Here is a 22,060-nt window from a genome sequence, read left to right on the forward strand (position 1 = left end):
TCGTGGCCAGGTCAGAAAAAAAGGGGAGGAATTTGGTTTGGGATTCTTTTTTGAGCTCATTTGGATCTCTTCCACAGAGCCGAGTCTTGAAATCTGCAGTCTCTGTGAGTATCCAGAATGTGCTGTGTGAAACAGAAATAGAACCTATTTCCCATCTTAGAATATCTGTCTTTTGAATTTCAACCATTTGAAGACAGAGATTGCATTTTTCTGTATATTGAACACAGCACATCACTCACACTCAATGCACAGCAAGGCAAGACCTAGAAAACACAGAGGAGAAACAACCAGGAATTATTGCTCCTCAGGCTCCAAGAAATAAATATTAACTGAAAAGAAAAACAAAACTAAGAAGCAAGAGTTTGAAGAATACACTTAAATTTTAATCTGATGTTTGCTTCCCCTGAATATCAGACAGCAGCTCTATTTTAAAAGAAACCAGCCTCTTGAAATGTTCATTTTACAGTTAATCAAATACACCACTGGACATAAATTAACCCCACTCCAGATAAGCTTGTTTTTCTGCGTGTTGAGTATCAGTTCAGATCTATTTGCTGTGGACCAAATTCAGCAAAGTAGTTAAGCACATGCCTAACTTCGATCATGTAAGCAGTCCCACTGAGACTATTCACATGCTCAGATATATGTACACAGTTAAATAATTCGCTGGATCCAGCTCTACTTTTCCTCCAGAAAGCATTTGCAGAGACAGAGTTTGTTCTTTCCAATCATTAAGAGCTTCCTGCAAACCCATGACAATGAAAGCTGCGTTGATCACTTGTCACTGGTCACACAGAGCGGTTTCTCTTCTCAATGAGCTGGATTTTATAGTCGGGATTAAATTTGAAGAGCCCACCGAGACACTGCATTTCTCAAGGTGAAATGACAGTGGCAAGGGCAGCAGTAGCTGCTGATATATCAAGGAGAGGAGGAAACTAAGGAACCTCAGAAACATTCTCTTCCTGGTTTTGGTCAAAAAGGCATCATTCTTGGAAAACTTACGTAACCAAAAGGCATGTGGGCCTATTTTCTCCTTTCTGTGCTCATTAAGAACATATGTGTGAGACTCTGCATGTGTGTGGCTGTGTGGTGTAAGGAATTCCCTGTGCAACTAGAATCCAAAGGGTGTCTTACTCCTTTCCTGGGATACTTAAATTACACCTTTGGCAAAACCAAAGCAGGATCTTTATGGGAAATCTGCTCTCCTACAGACCTGAAAACTTCTCTGGCTAGATCCTCAAGATTTCCACGTAAATGTAAGGACGTGCTCCGCTATTATACTAAATTAGAGTCCTTACCCTGGTCCAGCAAAGTGCAGAAGGATTGAGTGAAGGTGAACGTGACACGAATTATTCGGGATTACATTAAAAGTAACAAAGTTAAGAAGTGTTTGGGGGGGCACCAGGAGTAGAAGAACTGTCACAGCAGAGTCACCCTGCACCAGCACAAAGTCTTGCCCTTGGCTGATACAATACAGCATCACTCCGTAACATCTTCCTAACCAATTTTCTGGGGAAACAAGGCATCTTGCTCTTTCACAAAAGAGCAGCTGGACTGCTAAGTTACATAAGGGAGGTATTTGTACAATTTTAGCCCCATTTCATGGCTGGATTTGAGCCTGATTCCCCCCTTTTTGCTTAAAAGACCACTGTCATCTTCCCTGTGCTTGGTCAAATTCCAAGCAACACAGAAATTCGATTTTCTCTTTTTGCCACCACCCCACCTTCCTAAAGAGTTATATTTTTTGATGCCCTCCCTGGATGTCCTGGCTTATCAAGCTGCACAAAAATTGCTCTGAAAAATTCAGAAACATTACTTTGAAGCAGTGGAAATGTGTTCCCTTCAGTGACTTCATAACTAAATTGCAGAAGGGAAATAGGAAGAAATAAGACATTAAAATATTAAAAATGCCAGTGCTCAGCCAGCAAGTCAAACACCACACCAACACTGAGCATAAACACTTTGTGCCTTGTTGTGCATGTGCTAAACATTCAGAAATCTCTTAACTGTGGCCATTCATTTCTCCTCTAAAAAAGGGTGTTTTTCATTCACTAAACTTTCTCACAGGAAATTACATAGAAAGTGTATAAAAATTATTTGGGCTTGAGAAACTAATTGGTGAGTGAATTTTGAATAGAAAACACGATGTTTGATGTTGTGGCCCTCGGTTCTGCTGAACACCCGGATCGGGCAAACAATACAAACTCAATGACTTACCAAGTACTTGTTTTCAGTAAACCATTAACTCCTTCAAAAAGGCTTTTCTTCTCCTAACAATAATTTGCCAGGTCATATAGCTTCAATAGCTTCCCAGATCACTCACTCTATAAGAGTCCCTGGGAAGCCTGAATTTTGGGAAAAGATCTTCCATGAGTTTTACAGCTCCTATTGTGTTTACAGGCTTCATGAAAAAAAAAAAAGGAAACGGTAGTATATTCTGAGAACAGCAGCCCTCAGGATCTTGACAGGAATGTTTGGTTAAATATTTTGCAACAAACAATCTACCTAGAAAACACATCAAGCTTTTAGGATATTGTCTGACATTCTTGAAAGTCATAGTAAAAAATACCTGGTGTAAACAAATCTCGTCCAGTAGAGTGTAGAACTGGTCATCAGCACCATTCCTTTTTTCTTTTATCCCTCAAGTGTTGGGTTTTTTAAAGTTTCTTAAACTGAAGGTGAGTATGTGTGTGTAACTGACCACATAAAGCACATGGTCCCCAACAGAATAATCTAATTTTTACAACTACACCTTCATTTCATGTTGTGCTTAAGGCCTTTCTCACAGACTGCTTAGCACCTCTTCCTGTAAAAGGATAAAAAGGCCTAGACAAAGAAATAAAAGTGATGGTCTTCTGAAGACTTTTTCAGAAGGACCTTTGGACATGTGCTTACAAAAAATCTGCTTAGCAAAACGAAGCCACGAAGAAAGATGTGATCATAATCCAAGACCCAGACCTACTAGGAATATTTGTACAAACATCCCCAAACCCAAATCTCACAAATATTTATTTGCTTGTATCTAAACTGAAGTTATGCGTGTAGCCTTGAAAATGTCCTCCGTGTAGCACCAACACTGAGCTGCATGGAAGCAAAACCCTGCTCTCCTCTGAAGGATCAGGAGTTTAATAAAACATCTCCATAAAAACACTTTGGAACTCTCAAAACCCGCAAGAGGAATAGTGATAACACAAACAACAAAAGAAATTCCTTTGATTAGACTCTTCTTCAAATGACCAGCGTGTCCTGGACATGGCACAGGCAGTTCTGGGAAGGCCACAAGCCCAGGGAAGAGCTGGGACTGCCTGCTGCCGCTCTGCTGCTGCAGCTGCTGGGAACTGAGCGCAGACCGTGCGCCAGTGTTTGCTGACAGTGAAAAACCGTGCATCACAGCGCTGAACTTCATTTCCAAATCGGTTTCGGATTTTTACGGGTTTTTTTAATGGTCACTTTTCCAAAACTGATTAAAACATCATACTCAAAAACTTTTTGCCCTAAACCTTCGCCTGCAGCCTTTGCTGCTCTGAGGTTTATGACTTTTTTTTTTTTTTTTTTTTTTAAGCGGGGAATTTTCCATCATCGAAATCCAAATCAGCAACAACACAGAACACTGCCTGCCGGCTTCCCGCATCCCGGTTCAAACAAGCACCAAAGGCATTCTTGCTTCTTCCAGAAACAATAGCAGAAAAAAAAAAAATCTCGGGGAAAACAACAGAATAACCTGAGGTCTCCGGCGCGGCCGGGGCTCGCACCGTGCTTTGGGAGCGGGCTGTGGAGGAGGGCGGGCGGGCGGCCCCGAGCTCCCACCGCCCCCCGGTGCCGGGCACTGCTCCGAGGGGCTCCATTCAGGCGAGACTGCAGCGCCTGAGGGTGCCGAGGCGGCGGCTCCTGGTGCCGGGCACTGCTCCGAGGGGCTCCACTCAGGCGAGGCTGCAGCGCCGCCGCCTCCCGAAGCTGCCGGTGCGGGCGCCGGGGAGGACGCGGCCAGAGACGGGGCCGGGGCCGGGGCCGGGGCGGCGGGGGCGGCTGCGGCTTTAAGAGCTCCCACAATGCCGTGCTGGCGCCCCAGTTCCGTTACATGTCTCCCCCGGTGAAGGGGAGCGAGGGAGCGGCAGGAAGGAGGCGGAGGACGCTCCCCCTCCCCTCACACACGCCCGCCCACCCCCGCGCGGCGGGGCCGGGGCCGGGGGAGGAGCGGGGCAGGGCCGCGCCGAGCCCCGGGCGCTGCTCCGGCCGCGCCGCCCCCCGCGGGCAGCGAGGCGGGGCCGGCTGGTGCTGCCCGGGAGCCGCCGCGGGACGGGCGCCCGGAGCCGCTGCCGGCACAGCGAGCGAGGGGACGGGCGGTAAGTCCTGCTCCTCTGCCCCGCTCGCTCCCTCCGTCCCTCGCTCCCTTTCCCGCCGCTCCCGGCTCCGCGTCCCCTCTCCGGCAGCTCCCGGCTCGTCCCCGCTGCGGGGTTTGTGACCCTTCCCTGCCTCCTCCTCGCTCGCCAACTTTCCCGTTCCTCTCTCCCGTTTCCCACCTCCCCGTGGATTTTCATGGGTTTTTTTGGTTTCTTTCCCTGGTTTTTTTTGGCGTTTTCGGCTCTGCTGTTCCCTCTCTCGCCTCTTCCCAGCCTTCTCGCACTCGCTTCTGTCCTTTTCGCTTCTTCCTTCGCTACTTCCCCAGCTTCCTTCGGCTTTTCCTCTCTTCTGGCATTTTGTCTTTCTCCATTGGGCATCGCATGGAAAAGTAAGGGATATTTCTCGGTGTCCTTGAGGAAGGGAATTCAAAACCTCATTTTCTTACACAGGGAAATCTTTGTAGTAGTTTTCTTTCCCCTTCCCCTTCTCTTGCTGTCACCGGAAAGAAATTTAAGCCTATTTTTCTCCTTTCCCCCCTTTTTTTTCCCTTTTGCTACGTGGACTGTTTGTTTTGGTCTTTTTTCTTCTCCCCCCTCTCCGGGCAGTGCCGGTTTGTTTCACGATTAATCTCTTTTATTCCTGCCCCAACCCCTCCCTCTCTCTTTTTCTTCCCTAGTAAGAGGAAAGATTAGAAGAAAATGTGTTTTGCCAGCAGGGAATGCGTGAGACTTTTTGGTTGTTTTGTGGGGGTTTTTTTGGTTTGGTTTTTTTTTTTTTCTCTCTTGTGGGGTAGTATTGATAAGAAAAGCTTAAGCAGATAGAGTGCGGTAGGACAATACAGAGGCATGAACTTTAAAGGGTAAGGAAATGAATTCTGCTGCTTGGTTTATCCGGCTCTGAAGTGTTGCTGGAAAGGTCTAGTCCAGGGTCCGGTTTGGGGTTGTGCTAGTCCGGTGTGTGCCAGCCTGTTTCCTGTCCAGCAGAGTGGTGATTTAAATGCTGTGCTAAACTGCGTTTCAGTGTTGCTCGTGGGTTTCGTCAGTGTGGAAAATGGGAAGGCGGGGGAAGGTTACAGATTTCGGTGTCCCCTTTGGAATTACACCTGTCACGCCTCCCATCCCCAAGATGCAGGTGTGTCGGAGGTTGACACATTTCACAAAATCGCTGGAAACTGCTCACATCCGTGGCAAAAAGTGCTGTCGGGGGGTTTAGGAAGTCTGATTCGGACCTTGCGAGTTTCTGCCTTAGCTCTAGTCAGCATCACACGTTGAAATTGAGTGTTTGCCGGGCTGTGGAGAGCTAGCAAATCAATTGCCTAATGATTTCTGCAAAGACACCTGTTTAAGGGCTTTCAGGCTCCCAGTTAATTGTGTTTGGGAGCGGTGCGATTGTGTTAAGCGTTGCAAAAGTAAAGAGCTCTGTCTTTTTCAGTAGAGAATATGTAGCTGTGAATGAGCTGTCAACTCTTTTGATCACAGATTGTTCTTGGTTCTGTTACATTGCCTCTTTTGATAGATACCGTTCCAAAAGTCCGAAACATCGTGTGGCTGAACTGCAAATACAATCAGCCTTACTTTTTTTCACTTTCTTTACAGAAGAGAGAACATTTCATTTCAGATTAACTTTTTGTTTGATGATATCTCATTGGAAAGTAGGCTTGACATGAAATTGGAAGTACTTCTCTGAGTCTTAGAGCAAAAAAATTTTTTTTATATGGAATGAATTACTGAGGGAGCTGAAATGACTGCTTGGGATTCATCGTATTTAGTTGTGTGCCCTTTAGGACATCTGAGAGATAAAGGTGGTTCGCTTCTTACAGTTAAGTAATCTCTCCATCCTTTCCACCATTGCGAGCCCAGCAGATTTTGATCCGTTGTTTGAATTAGCCTTGTTTTTAATCTTTCCTGGAGATGAAAAAGTTTGGGATACTGGGAAATAGGAGGAGAAAAACACCAAGTCATATTTAGCAAGAAGTTTAGGTCTTTCAAAACTACCTTGAACCGTTACTGGAAACACCAGCAACAATTCTGAAGAGCCAAATTAAGTTGATTATTATAACCTCTTAAAATCTGTTTGAGGGAAGCTCTGCAAAGGAATAAAGGAGATTGAGTTGCTGAAAGTGCAGAGCTGAGCACTGAGGATGGTGGATTCTTTTCCTGCTTCTGCCATCGCAGGGCAGTGTGACCTCCTGCCTAGGCTGCCTTCCTGCCTGCACCTCCTGGGATACTGAGATTTCCCTGATTCTCTTAAGTGTTTTACTCATGATTTTTAAGAGTAATGGCATGGAAATGTTCAGTTGTTGTTTTGGTTGCTGATCAGGTGGTAGTTTGGCTTGTGCTAATATTCATTCTTGGAAAGCTGTAGAGCTCTTGAGCATCACCGTTTATTTTGAGCGACATTGGATTTTTACATTTCTGTAAAGGTTTTGAGACTGAGGTTATTTTTATCCCCTGAATATCTCTGACAGTATCAGTGCATGCTTTTTCTATGGTCCCTTAAGTCTGCCTCAAGCGGAATATGAAGGACAGCATTGACCTCTTCAGAAAGAAACTGTTAAATTGAATTACAGGGTGGAAAACTATCATGTGGGGACTGGGCTGAGGACCCCCCTCAGCGTGATGCTTGCTGTTCCTGGTAATTTTATTTTGTGAGGTCTGTAATTATGAACTTAGCTTAGTCCACGAGTGTGTTTGCTTTCTAATTTTAGGTTTTTGCTCGGGTTTTTAAGTCTTTAAAACTTCTATCTTGACATTAAATGTAAATGTCTTATGGCTTTTTGGGGTTTTTTTGAAAGCCTGGGTTTTCCTGTAATTTTTTTCATGGTGGGGTTGGGACTTTACAATGTGATGAGATTTATAATAAATCGTAGTGCCTGCCTTCCTGTAACGTTTGAGACTGGGATACTTTGTAAATGGAAGGCTCTAACCTGTTGCTTGTCTTTCTTCAGTGAAAATGAGACTTGGTTCTGTAGAAACTTCTTATTAGGCAAGTGTCTATGTGTATACATGTGTTGTATGTGTATAACTTGCTGTCCTCCCGCAAATGCACGTAGCCAGCTCCATGCTTCTGAATCTGGGCAGTGAATCTAGTTTCAAACTCAGTTTCATAAATAACTAATTTTTCCTACCCTTCTCATTCCCCTTCAAAGCGTGTGGTGATCTCACGCCTTTGACAGGAGTGGTTTTCCTGGCTGATAAGGGGATGCTCATGTTGTTTTCTCTCTTGACTCTTCTGAGGACTGTATGTTATCTTTCTCTGTGCTGATAAAGTGTGGGGAGGGGGTTGACTGGTCTGTGTGTGCCAAGCGGTGCCATCCTGCTCCGTCTCTCTCCAGTTTGTCACCTGTGAAGTTGAGATCACAGAACTTGTCCTGCTTGGGAAAAGAAGGTGGGTTCAAGCTGTAGATACAGGGGTTTGTCACATCTGTCAGGAGAACTGCAGACCCCTCTGGGTTGTTACTTCACTCAGATCTCTGCAAGCATCTGGTCATCTTCGTGATGACGTAAATATGGGGAGTGTTTGTGTATCCGAGAGGACTCCAGGAGACAGGCACTGTGAGCTTTCTGATGGCAGGCGCTTGAGAAATCCACTAAATTCACCTTTTTGCTTTTGAGTTGCTCCTTAAGGAGGGAGGAATCAGTTTTCTTTCTTGTTGTGCTTGGAAAATGGGCTCACCCACAACAAAAGACCCTGTAATGCTTGCTGTAGTGAAGGATTATTGCACAAAAGCATCTTGCTGTGCAGCGCTGTGGCTGTGCTCAGTGTTGTATGATAACACATGTTTCTCAGCTGTTGTTGATTCCTCAGTGGCACAGACTTCAAAGGAATGTGCTGAAAGAGAGCTGCAGCCAGGGAAAAACGGGGTTTGTTCCAGTGGCCTGTACCATCCATCTGTTTAAATACTTTGCTGAACTGTTCCAGAGTGTTCAGGCATCCAGTTAGGACTGACAAGCAATTACAGCTGGGAGTAGAGCCTGCTGCAAAGAGACCACCTAGGGGAGGCTTAAGTGCTACCTCCCTTCTGTGGGTCAGAGCCCCCCTGCCCTCCCAGCCAGCAGGGAGAGATAAGGCTCCTCATTTGGGGTATCTTTCAACATGACATTGTCTAATTCCTAATGCTGTTGAGGATTTATTTATTTTTACTCTCCATGCTATCTTTAGCACAAGAAGGGAAGAATGGTAATGAGGACAGACGGTCATCTCTGTAGTCTCTTCTGTGTGGATAGCAAGCTAGGTCTGTAATTTAAATAAGCAAATATTTATAAAAAGATAATTCTTTTTTTTTTTTTCCCCCCCCCCTCAAAATGCATGGGATAGTTCATAGAGAGTGATCTGCTGATCACTTGTGTCTCCAAAGGTAGTGATATATGTTACTGAATTAATTTTCGCTCCAAAACATAAGCAGTAAAGTTACATTGGAGCCAGTTATGTTGTGCTCTTTCAAACTGAGTTTGAGGAAACATTTCACAACTTCATCCACGGTAACTAAAAAAACCCTGGTGTACTCATGCATTATAATACAGGGAGATGCTGCCAATTCCAAGTGTTATAAGTTATGTTTTCACTTAAATTCCAATACTGGAGTCTGCTGTGCAAGACATGTCGACATCCATCGTTTCTGACTGAATCTTCATATCATGGCCTGTGTGCGCTATGTCATCCCAGATAGTGGGACTTGGAGGAAAATATTAGCAGAGAGGCTACAAGTAATCTGTGGATAACCTTTAAAGATCCCTGAAGTTTTTCTGTGTGGGACTGACATTAATTTTGCGGATTGAAATGAGCACTGTAGACAGAGCAATGTGTGTTTCAGCTAAGAGGGTTTAACCTTCTTTGTCAACGGAAAATGCTCATGCAGATGCACTAAGAGGATATTTGAGCTTGGAAAAGTTGTGAGGCGGTCCAGGATTTGTTTTTCACCTGCAAGCAAGCAGCACAGCTTTAAAGGTGAGCTTGAATGTTGTCCTCTGCTGTGGTATTGCTCCCTCCTCAGTAGTGTAATGTGACATCTCTGCCTTTGAAAGGAGAGTTTTCTCCCCATGTTGGCAGTCGTGATGGTTTCATGGTGTTTTGAGATGTCAGATTTTAATGCCTTACTACCCCTTTGAGCAGAAAGAGGAGGGAAACTTCTAGAAATGTGTAATGCAACTGACTTCCAGCTTCTGCCCTTGCTCCAGGCTTGACACTGTAGTTTGAATTTATTTACTTGCTTTGAAATCTGTGCTTGGTGTAACTTTGAGTTTTACTTCCCTTACTGTAACAGCGTGTCCTTTGCTGTGCCTCTGCATCGTCCAGTTTTAAACTGTCCAGGCTGTCGGTGCTTTCTTTTTATTGTGTTCTCCTCAGGAATCTTCAGAGCTGGAACTTCCTTTTGCTTCAAGTAAACTGGAAGTGTTTTGCTAAAATATTTTTGGACTCCTGAAGTGTTTGTCAATGTTTCCAAACTGTTGTTCGAAAGGAGTTTGGAGTTTCCGGAAGAACCTTTGGAAACTTTAGGTTTTGCTGTCAGTCAGCAGCTTCGTGAGCATGGATAAAGAGAGGCTGTAATTCCACTCGGCAGCCAGATGTTTTGTGTCTGTGCTCAAGTGGGGAGACAGCGTGGCTTTAGGGGTTGAAGGGTCTGCTGTTCTTGTCATAGGGCTGTTTGGGGATCTTCGACAGATCGGATCTGCTTTCTCTCCTCTCCCTTCTGCTCCCTCCTGCCCCCTCCTGCCATGCCTATGCTGATTGTGATTACCTCCTCCTGAGTAAAATGGGGTTATTGAGAGCAAAGCATAATTTGTTGCTTTCTAAAAGGTAGATATTTGCTTGTCAGTCTGTGTTTCTTAAATACGAAGCTTGAAGCCATATAAAAGCTGGATGTATCTTGACAATTAATGAATTTATAGCAATTATCCAGTAGATTAATACTAACATTAATTCTGAGTAGTGTGGCATCAAGTGAACTTTATAAAAAAATCAGTTTTCCTTGCAAACAGAGGAGAGAGCACTCTTTGATGCAAATCCCCCAGTTCCATGTTGAATTGCATCTTTTTTAGGCACTCAAACACTTGTCAAATCTGTGTCTGTCCTTGTCTTTCTTCTCCCTCTTCTGTGTGACACACGAGGGGAAGCTAAAAAGGAACTCATCAGTGGCTGCACATGTCGGAGTCTTCCTGGAGAAGAAAGTAGGAAGATGCCACAGCTGATAGTATTTAGAAGTCAATATTGGGAATCAAGAGAGCAAATGCTTAAATGTGCCATTGCAGCTCTGTGGCTGGCAATATTAACTAGCAGCAGTACCTGGAATAATAATTCCCATCCGGAGAGAAACATATGGTGGTGGTTGAATGCCCTTGTCCTTGCCCAGCAGGAAGTGATTGTAGTGGTTTTTTGGTTATTTTTTTTTAGAGCTTGTCGTGGGCTTCATCCATTCCTCCGAGTCAATCCAAGCATTTGCACTGTTTTCATTGGGAGCAAGGACAGAAACTCCGAATAAGCTGCGTTGGAGACTTTGTATTTCAAGCACTGGAAGTGGCACCCGGGAGCACAGGGCTAACAAAGAATGGTCACACTGAATACAATGCAGTGTTTTCATGTGGTTAATCGGATTGGAATTGGTAACTTGATACTCCAAAGAGATAACAAAGGCTATTTAGCATACAAGGGAACATAGGGGGTTTTTTTAAGGAGTTGGTAAAGAGTGTAGTGGAATCTTTTGTCAGAACTCATTCTAGCGAACAAGTTCTGCCAGAAAATGACTGCATTAACAAGAGTTTATTAAATACTCTGAATAGAAAAGGAATTTTCTGTCTTACTACCAGTGTTCTTTCACTGCAGTTCTTGTATTTGCTTAGCAGTTTCCCTGCTTACCTCATGTGCTATGAACTTAGCCTCTGTTTCAAACTGAAATATACCATAAATGACAAGTCTTTGGGCTTTCCTTCTTCCAAGAATGGAAGATGGGAGCAAAACAAAATGAAATGTGCGAAGTTGACATAACAAATCGGGTACCCTGCCTTTCCCTTATGTCCCAGAAACAGACCAGAAAGAGACCAGCTCAATACAGACCACAGCAGTGCTGCTTGGGGTTAAGCTGTCCTATGTGAGACTGCAGAGAACTCTCCTTAGGTGGCTTTTGATGTAGTGAGGATGGACAGCTGTGATGGTGATCAGCTGTAAGAAAACCCAGTCCAACCTCATAACTCCAGAATTAAGATAATATTCTACTTTAGGCCTGCTGCTTACCTCCTTTGTGGTTTTAGTGAATCAAAGGAACTTGCAGTCTGTGTGGGCAAGGCTGGAAGATAAGGGGCACATACCTTCAGGAGGTGGTGTGTGCTACAGGAGGGGAGCTAAGTGTGAGTTTGCTGTTGGCAAGTTCTGTGTGCCATGCGTTGGTCATTTTCTAAAGCTAAAATTAGGGGGAGAGGCTCACCTTTCTTAGGTATGGTGACAGAGAGCTGGGCTCCTGCCTGCACTCAGAAATTACAATTGAAAAAGTACTCAGGTGGTGGGTTTGGTTTTACTTAAACTCTTAGCAAGACAGAAGGGGGGTTGGGTCTATTAGGAGTTCCTGGTCTTCTGTTTGTAACTCACTGCAAAACTCCTCATCAGCCTTGATCAGCGCCCTGGGCTGATGGGAGGTGTCCCTGCCCATGGCAGGGGGTTGGAATGAGATGGTCTTTAGGTCCCTTCTGACCCAGGCCATTCTGAGATTCCATGATTCTGTGCTGGATTTGCAATGCGCCTTTTGAAACATGGGGCTCTTTTCCAGCCCTTGCTGGTCTCCTGCTGCCATTCTTTTACCACTTCCCATTAGTGACTCGTTCCTGTGCTCCCTGTGTGTGCCTCATGGCACTGCCAGGCCTTTCTGCCCTGCCACCAGGCTTCCTAAACACTCCCTCATGACTTAGTGGCTTTCCAGGTGCCTCTCTGGTTGCAGCACAGTGTTTGCTCTTGGATGGGAGGGAAAGACACCAGCACTTTCCTTTCACATCTCCCAGCCACAGAGCATTCCTCCAATTCCTCTGCTGCTGAGCTGTTTGGAGCAGAGCGGGGAGAACACTTGCTCTGCTGTTTCCTTGTCCAGGAGTTGGGTTGAACTTGCACGAAGCATCTGTCCTGTTGTGATCCTGACATCCTGTCAGAGCTCATTCCCCCTGCTCCTTAGGAGACAGCGTTTTTGTTGCTGGCAGCTCTCTGCCTTAGCCTTTTAGGGAAGCCCAACCAGAAATTTTCTAGAATTCTTCCACTCCCTCCCTCCCCTTGTCCTTCACTGACCTCTAACCACATTTTTATCTTTCTTGACAAGATGCTTAGCTTCATTTATCAGCTGCTTTCCCCTTCATTCTTCAGCTTTGATTATTTTTCCAGAAGCTGCTTAGAAGCATTAACCATTACAGATGTGCAGAACAGTCAAATACTGTCACATTCCTTAGTGTTTTGGTTTTTTATTGCACTCTAATACTAAAATGCCTGTGGCAGGTAAATATTTTCTATGTACACTACTTGTCATGACAAAAATATCCATCCTCAGCACAGGGTAAGGAACTGCAGTGACTGTATTTTCATATTACAATACACCAATATTACCAGCTTCAAGAGCCCTGTGTTTCCCTCCCTAAGCATGAACTACTGTAGTAAGTTCTGACTTTTTTAAAAGTCATTAACATTTTCTGAATTTGTATTTACACACTGTAAGATAAAAATGTGACATAAATAGAAGGAAATGGCAAATACACTTTCCTGTCTTGTGCTTGACAAAAGCTCTGTCACCTCTAGACAATATTATTTTGTTCTAAAATCCTTAAATATTACCTCAACTTTTGTAAAAATATGTTTGCTTTAATTGTGGGTAGCAGAGCAGAGGATGACTGGATTTATTTAAGTATATGCTGCAAGGATATTTCTTTCCTATTTTGCAGTGCCCTTCATGCTTGTCATTGTAAGTGGATATGCAAAAGCCTAAATAATTGGAAATCTATATGCTTCCTGACCATGGTTTACTTTAATAGTCCTCAATGATCTCTGGACAAACTGTATTTTATTTCAAAAGACCTCCATTATCCTCAGCTTGACCAGTATGAATGAGAATAGCATTCAATGTATACACCATTTTTAAGAATACCCTTCTTTTTCTTGCTGACATGGACATAAAGCATGTGGTAGGGCGAAGACAGTTCTATAATGGAGTAGAAAATTAAACAAGAGGGAAGAAGAGGGAATGGCTTCAAGTTGATAGAAAGGAAGTTTAGATTGGATATTAGGAAAAAATTCTTTCCTGTGAGGGTGGTGGGGCACTCGAAGAGGTTGCCCAGAGAAGCTCTGGATGCCCCATCCCTGGAAGTGTTCGAAGATCTCATGAAAAAAAGAATATTTAAATCTCTTGTGGTGATGTCACAATGTGTAGCTGTAATGTTGAGCCTCTTCATTGCTGGGATTTAAAGTACAAGGCAGATGGGAATCTCTCTGGTCTGATTTTAATATTGGCAGGGGGAGCCACCTGAGTTGCTTCACTCAGAATTCAAACCTTAGTACAAGATTACAGGGTGAACTTCCTTTGGACATCCAACCACTACTTATCAGTGGCTTTTTTCCTGAAAAAATAAAAGGTATGGCTACTAGATTAATAATTAGACCATAAACCAGCAGTTGGTAGGTGCATGTCCCATCCTGAGGGGGCAAGACTGTTGGCATTCCCAGGATAATCTCTCCCTGTAATGAAGTCCAGCTCTGGAACAAGTTCTTGATTAACTTGTGTGGCAACATGACAGTCTCTTGCACCCTGAAATGCTCCTCAGCCAGGCTGGAGTGGCAAAGGCACAGATGTAGAGGGATGATGGCCAAACAACGCCAGCTGCAAGCCACTCTGTGAGTCACAGAAACCGTGTGTGCTGTGGCTGTCACATAACCAAGGGGAAGTGCCTGTGAAAGATGTTAAGCTGATTTACCTGGCACCTTGAGTGGGATAACAGCAGGCACATAGCTGGGGTACAGCTTCTCTGCTGGCAAGAAGCTCAAGCAAAGGAAAATGTAAAACAGGGTGTTCTTATGGAATACTAAACATTTTAAGGGACAAGTATCAAGGAAGGGCTCATCTTCATATGAGAAGAGCTGACTGAAAGAGTCAGATTTGTTACAAGCTAATTGGTTTTGGAGGCAGTGGTGGATTGTTGCTGCACCTTGTGGATTCCTGGAGCTGGGAAGGGTATAAAGTGTAATCCAGCAGTTGCTACACAGATCTGTGTGGCAAATAAACTGCTGGCTATTCTTACAACATCTTTTCTTGCAACATTTTCTTTAGTTTTCCTGCAGGATAGTAACTCTAATGCCAGCGCTCCAGTGCTGTTTGAGCATTCAGAGCTTTCTGGGAGGGTTTGTATGTTCTTCTAATAGAAGTTCAAAATAATCTTGCTGTATTCCCACTGTTTCCATCTTGCTCTGTGTTGTGTTCTCCTTCTCCCTGTCTTCCTGACTTCTGCAATGTTTTAATAAAGTCAGTCCTGTGCTTGTTGAACTACGAAAAGGGAAATAACTATAATGCTCCAACGTGGGTCCTTTCTACTACACCTGACATTCAAGCAAGACATTAAAGCCAAGGCAAATCTTGAGTAGTTTGAATTGGTACCTTTTCATAGTCCTTTTCCAAAAAATGTGTTTTTGTAGTATGATTTCCTGCAGTGGATTTATTCCTGATGTTGAGAATTAATACAGACCTTCAAAAGAGATCACAAAGTAAAGAATCAACAGTATTAGTTTAGAAGTTTTTACTGGTTTGTTTTTTTCTTTTTTTAAATTCATATAGTACCAAATTGATGAGAGTATCCTTTGAGAAATTCTTTACCATCAGTTCTGTAAAAAAGAATTTTAGGTTCTATTTTGCTGTGCTGAGCCCATCATCAGGGTGTCTGACTGGTTACCTTGTACTTCTTAGCACTCTTGAGGTGCAAATGGTGTCTGTTCTTCTTCTATTCACACTGAACCCTGCGGATGTGTTGAGAAATGTTCTTTCTGCGCTTCATTTGTGACTTAATTTCGTTAAAGCAAAGGCCAAGCGTGTCCTGAAATTTGTAACAATATTGTTTGGTCTCCTAGTACCTACTTGCTCATTGTCACCAATTTGACAATGTGTGAACCTGAGGCAGAGCTTGACTATATGGGAATGGGTGATTTGTGCCTGCATTTGCCTCTTCTTAGGGAAATTTCAGGGTTTTTTTTTTTCCATTACCATTTACCAGATGTGGGTTTTATTTGAAAAGGAAGAAAAAAAAAGCTTAAAGTATGGATTTATGTAGGCCTGTAAAAATGTGTTGCTTTGTCAGCTTATGCTATGAAAAATACACTGTATGTAGGAATTAATGTGTTGGTCTTCATGTGAGATGTTTTCCAGTTAGTCAATAAATGCTGAAGCTTATTTGGAGCATTGGAAATGTGTGTAGAGAGTGAGGTAAAGAGTGATTGGGTGCAAGTCAATGTGAGCCATCATCCCCAAACAAATATTGTGACACAAATCACTTAGGTAAGTTTGCCTTTATGTGTTTGTTTGTTTGGGTTTGTCTGCGGGAACTGATTTATTTGTGTTGTGTCTTGGATGGAGGGGACAGCAAAGCAATTGTGACAGCTGGTATTGAAAACTACTGTGCAAACTTATTTACATAGCTTATTTCTATGAAATTCAAGTTGATTTATTCCACCCTGTCCCACGCTGGGAGAAAACCAGTTGCTTTCTTTGCGTCAACACTGGTTGTCCTCGGAGCTGAGACTCCAACTCTGCCTGCGTTGATGTACTCACTTGTGAGCCCAACTTGCTGAAAAATACATTCAGCGTCAATAATAGGGGGTGCTTTTTGCATTTTAATAAAAACTCTTGGAATGCTTTGGGAACCTGGAGTAATTCAGTGGCTCTGGACTTCATTAACTGTAGAAGTATTTAAAGAAAGCGATTTAAGATTTGTCACTGGCTTAGGGCTAGTGGGAGGTCTCTGAACCATGTCATTACAAATGACCGTATGTGAAGAAGGCTTTAATTTTCTAGGGAAGCATCTTCTTTGAGTCAGTTTTCAGACCTGGCTGGTGAAAGCAACCTGGTCTGAATGGAGCGCTGGCCTTGCTTTGAGCAGGAGGCTGGGCTCCAGCAGCTCCTTCCAGCCTGAAGGGTTCTGTCCTTTGGTTTATTTTCTTCTTTAAGAGGTGTTCGTACCACACAGGCACCATCAGCTGTAATGGGATTGCCTTGCTGATACTGCCAGCAGTTAAGCCAGAGGGGTAAATAAATCCTTGCTTTTGAGTAATTTTAAAAAAACCCTTTTTTTTTGCTTATCTTTACAGCACTTCTATTGGATAAATGTAGAACATGTAGGATCTTCTTGGCATCTCATTTTCTGGCAGCTGCAGAATCTTTGTTTAAAGAGGTAGAGTAGGGCAAGTTATTATGACCTTCCTCTAAACTGTAGGGTAAGTTCTCAGCTTTCCAGGAGCTGGATTTTTATATGGAATCTAATGATTCTGTACTTGAATGCAGCAGACAAACTGCTTTAGGGAAGCTTGTCACAGATGGATAATGTATTGAAATTACCATGAATTATTGAGTTGGGAAAAAAAGCTGTAAACATAGCAAATATTAGAGATGATAAAGAAGGGAAAAAAAATCTTTTATCCAAGGTACTTCTAACAGAACACAGTGTATTCATTTATGTGATGAGACCTTTAACAAGGAGTTAAAAATACAGATTTTTCTATAGGAATCTCTATGTACATACTTGAGTAAAGTGATATGGGAAAAATACATGCCTGGTAATGAATCCATGATTTCAGGGCTGCTTGTTCACACACCAGCTTGCTCTGTGGAAGGAATAGTAGGGTGGGTGTTCCTTTATGTATCTGGACTCATGTCACAGAGGAGCCTGTCACTCCCTGGTGATAACTGAGATTTGGAGAACCATCCCACTCTGGACCCAACAGGACAAATCAGACTTTCAGCTGCAAGCTTTGAAGTGGGAGCAGAAGAAGAGGTTTTTAATGAGGTTGAAGGGGAATGAGTGATTAACACCCTGTGCTTCACTTGGTGCTACATCACCAGAATTTTTTCTTGAAATAAAACTCTTGATCAAAGCATTCTACTGTCTCTTTATTTGTTGAGCGAAAGGGTTCCCCTTTGGTTTAAGTACTGTTATATAATTTTTACATAGTTGATGTTGAATAGGTGGCTTGATGTACCTTTTTTCATGGAAATCTGATTTTCTTCCTTTCAGTTAAGTGATTTTTTTCTTTTCTGGTAAAGCAGTGCTATAACATACTATGAAAAAGGGACAAATTAATTCTTCACTATTTTTTCCTTCTAGATGAAGTAATCTTGATAGAAGAAAATGATAAATTGAATAGAGATAAATCAAACTTTACAGGAGTAAGGACACAAAGGAAACTCACTAAGTGATCACCTGTGCCTAAACAGTCAGCAACTACAGCATCAGTTCTTAGAAATTTTGGCAAATACCTGAATGTCACAATGTGTTTAGTTCTTTATGTAAAGGCACCTGAATTGCAAAATCTTGAGTTTCTTAATTTAAGAACTTGTAAATTAAAACCTCATTTAACAGAACTTACACCGTGAGTTGGGGAAGGTTAAAAGGGAAATCTCAGGACCGTGGTGAATTCTGACATCATCTGCTGATTGGTTAGTCATGTGCATCAATAGTTCTCTACCCTAATGATAACTTCTCTTTTCTAAATCAAGATTAGATAGAAATTTGGAGTCACTGTGGTATCTCAGGTGACTTCTTGAGAATTATTTTGGTATGTCATCCTTCCTGGTTTTGGTGAAATATGAGACTTGCTTTAACTGCTTGCTGGCTTGTCTTGGAAGCTCATGGTTTAGCTCCTTAGTTTATTTACTAAAAAGTGATGATCTGTTGGAATTTGAGCACGGGGCTCTGAGTATGCACATATTGCACTGATCTGCAGCTGGTGACCTGGTGCCAGCTGAGGTGGGCAGAGCTGGAACTGAGCCACTGCTAAACACCTCTGCAGTCACAATCATCTGTGCTATGGGAAGCTGCTGTGCCGTGAGCATAGGGGGTTGTCTGCAGGAGGAACACACAATTTGGATTGGATTTTAAATTCTTTTTTGAGAAAATAGATGGGAATAGAAGGGTTAATTGCAGTAGGGACTGTGTCTGTTGGGATGTGGAGCTGCAATACTGTAGAGTTGAAATAAACCCTGTAGTGTTTTGGTGCTGCCAGCCTTACACCAAGGTGCAGGCTCATGGCCAGAGCTGTTGTAAAAGCAGTTGTAGCAGCTCTTGCAAGGAGGTCCTGGAGGTCACTGAAGTGGCAGTCTGGGACCAGTAAGCCCTAATTACTGACCATGTGTGGGAGCAGGACATGCTGCATCTTGGAGAGCCTCCTGCAGTGTATCAGCTGCAAACCACAGTATTGATGGCACTATGTGGAAATGCACTGGTGTTACTGGAAGCTTTTTTTTTTTTATAGATGGTGTTTGAGGATCTGAGGACTCTGAGCTCGTCACCTGTTTCTGTAGCATGCTTTGGCCAACTTTCAGCCATTTGTGTTGGTAGCCTGCTGAAATAAATGTCTTTTTGATGATGTGATTCTCTAAAAGGGATCAGTTGATTAAAGTATTTATTAAAAGTTCACTGGTTGAGCAACACTTATAAATCCTGTCTTCTTTTGATGGGACTTTAAATAGCAGAGCAACTGTGTACTTGCATATATCTTTTTGAAAGGGGAAAAAGAAGCTTCCATACTTTCACAGCAATACATTAAAAATACCTATTGTTGCTTATGGAGCTTTTTCTAACTGTATATTTTCATGGAAGAATTTTGCATTTCCTTTGCAGTGACAAATTACAGTGGCAAAGCATGTTTATTTTTAGCAATCTTCTCAAAAGAACCTAGATTAAGATCTTTGACCTACAGCTGTTGTAAATGCAAGTTGTCTTGTTGTAAAGCCTTTCAGAGTTGTTCCCTTTTTGTGTTAATTGATTAAAAGATGTGTTGGGTTGGCCCAAGTTCCTCTTGGTAATTGGATAAAACAAAACCACAGAGTAGATAGAAAAATCAACAACGCAGTTTCCTTTTGGGGGAAGTTGATTATTTTGATGGACTCTTTTTGCCTGTTGTGGGCATATATGTATGTATGTATATATGTATTTGTGTGTGTGTTTTAGCCTCAAGACCTCTTAGATTGACACTGCATTTCACCAGGTCTGTCTCAATGTTACAGAACAGATGGTTAATTCAAAACCAAGAGTATTAAAGCTGAGTAGCTAAATCTGATCTCCTGAAAATGAGGTTGCCAAAACAAGCTGCTGTATTTGATGTAGCTGCTGAATTGGTCTTTTCTTTGCTACAAAGGCAAACCTGAGTCCAATGCCGAAATGCAAGGAGGTTGGTAATTTCCAAATTTTTTCAGCTTTCAGTTTCTCTCTGAGCCTGTAACTTGAAGCAGGAAGTTGCTTACATGTTGTAGGGGTTCTGGCAGAGAAAAAGGCTCATTTCAAATCCATTGTTTTTTCTGGGCTTATCGCCGTGGTCCTGGGTTTTTAAAGTAACAAAGACAAATTGCAGTAGTGGAATGAGACTGATGCATGTTTTTCACATGCTGTGATTTGCTTTTTTCTTCTATTTAGGTGGTCAGTGACATGAGAAGAAAAGGGCAAATTGTTAGAAGAAAGCATTTGCCTGTAAACACAATAATCCTTTCTCTGGTTGTCAGCAAATAGGATAGATAATTTGAAACAGGTGTTGTGCTAGAAGAAACCTTTAGGTATGGAATCTAACCTGCACACCACAGATCTTGGTTATCTCTGCACAGGGCCTAATAAATATGTACTGATACAAAAGGGATTAAAGCATTTATTTCTTGCATTCACCCTGTTGGGATTGTTTTTTAGGGATGCCATTTCACACTAACATACTTTCCTATTTTCAAATGAAACAGATAAGCAGGCTGATGCTCTTTATCTCAGTTCTTGGAGGTTTAAATACTTACGATTCTTCTGTGAGCTGCTGAAAGTCATAGTCACTTTTCAGGAATCTCTGACCTTGCAATCCATTTTTCTGTGTGGATTCATCTTAAAAAGAGTGCTGTATGTGACTTTTGGGGGGGTTATTTTTCACTTATATGATGCTGTAAGATGAGCTCGTACATTCTTTAGGACTACTTTATCTTGAATGATAAGGCATGGCATCAAAGTAGTGTGATCATTGTATAAAAATTGGAGACAGCAGCCAAGTTGTGTATGCTTCTGCCTTGATAAATGCCCTAAAGTTTAAAAAAAAAAATCAGGCTTCCAAATCTTTATTTGCTTTTGCTGCTTCTTTTAATGTTTAACTCTATGAAAGGTGTCAGGCAAACAGGTACAAACTGAATCCTTCCTTCTCTTTGATTTACACCACAAGGTTTGTGGGTAGAATTGCACTTGCTGCATAAGAATCTGAAATTTTGTACTTTTTGGGGGTAGGCCAGTATTTGCCATAGAGAGGATATTGCTTTACTTGGTTGCATAATTAAATGCTAGGGAAAATCTTGATTTTCATGGGACTTTTGGGCTTTCTAAAAAGAATGAGTTAGTTTTGGTTCTTTTTAAATTCTGCTTCTTCACATTGGCCTGGACCATTTTTATTTCAGGGATTTTGCCAGCTCTGTTGATGCCATCAGCCACATCCTCAGACTTCTGGAGGTGATGGTCTTAAGAAGGGGCGTTCATTTGAAATCTGTTTGCTGATGTGTGGGTTAGGGCATGGGTTAGGTGTTCACATATCAACTTGAAATGTCCCCTTCAAACATGGTGGAAGAAGTGCAGGAAGCAGAGAAGCCTTGGCAAATCTTGGAGAAAGCACCACATTAGGGAAGAAGTTGGCAGAGGCACTGAAGTGTCTGAGAGCAGATGGAGTGTTGTCATCAGCTGCAAAATCAATGTAAATACTTCCAGAAAATTACTCTTCCTCTGCTCTTGCCAAACAGAAGGAACAGGAGCCATAAAAACCATTGGCAAATTGTTTTAGCTGCCAGTGAGTACCCTTGCAGTTGGAATCAACAAGTTGGAATTCTCCCTTGCAGCACTGGGCACCCACTGCTGCAGGAGCATTGCATTAGTGGTGATGAAATACACACTATTAAGTTCTTGCCTGAAGATTTGCAGTTGGAAAATCCCACAGTTCTGTTGCTGTGCAGTTCTGTTGGGTCATATCAGCAACAAAAATGAGAGTTTTGTTACTGATTGTGCTGTGTGGCACAGCTTCCCTGTTCTGGGGTGGTTCAGCGTGGGGCTGTAAAGCACTTATTTCATGTGTATTAGCGTCACGTAACCGGGAACCCGTCTGTCCTCCCAGATGCACAGTTGTGGGATACTGTCGTGTTTATAAATGTGTCTGGCTGGCTGCTGCTGAATTGATGGCTCTGGTGCCTGGTTTAGAAGGGGCTGGCAACCTCTAAATGAAAATGGGGAGCCACAAGGCAGGGTGAGTTACTGGATCACAAATGTGTGTGGCATTTGTGCCTCTCTTGACCCCTTATTACCCAGGAAAATGAACGTTGGAGTAGAGCATGGAAGATGGAGAGCATTGGGTTTTAAATTCTGAAATCCCTGTTTGTACTGATCCAAATTCCATTTCCATGGAAACTGGAAGTTTAGTACTCTCACTTGTCAACTTCAGCTTCTGGCTGGCTTTGGGGACACTAAAATTGTTCACTTACACTAAACCTTCCAGAACTGAG

At 42.7% G+C, this 22,060-nt stretch overlaps 1 protein-coding gene across 1 annotated transcript in view; it reads left to right on the forward strand.

Moving 5' to 3' along the window:
• The first annotated feature begins 4,261 nt into the window (after positions 1–4,261).
• RASSF8 (Ras association domain family member 8) overlaps positions 4,262–22,060 on the forward strand; it is a 73,303-nt gene continuing 55,504 nt past the window's right edge. Inside the window, exon 1 of the mRNA XM_039571628.1 lies at positions 4,262–4,343. The gene's annotated coding sequence lies outside the window, so the exon portion shown is untranslated. The remainder of the gene's footprint in view (positions 4,344–22,060) is intronic.

This window comes from Corvus cornix, chromosome 1A (assembly GCF_000738735.6).
Source record: "Corvus cornix cornix isolate S_Up_H32 chromosome 1A, ASM73873v5, whole genome shotgun sequence".
Classification (NCBI taxonomy): Eukaryota; Metazoa; Chordata; class Aves; order Passeriformes; family Corvidae; genus Corvus; species Corvus cornix.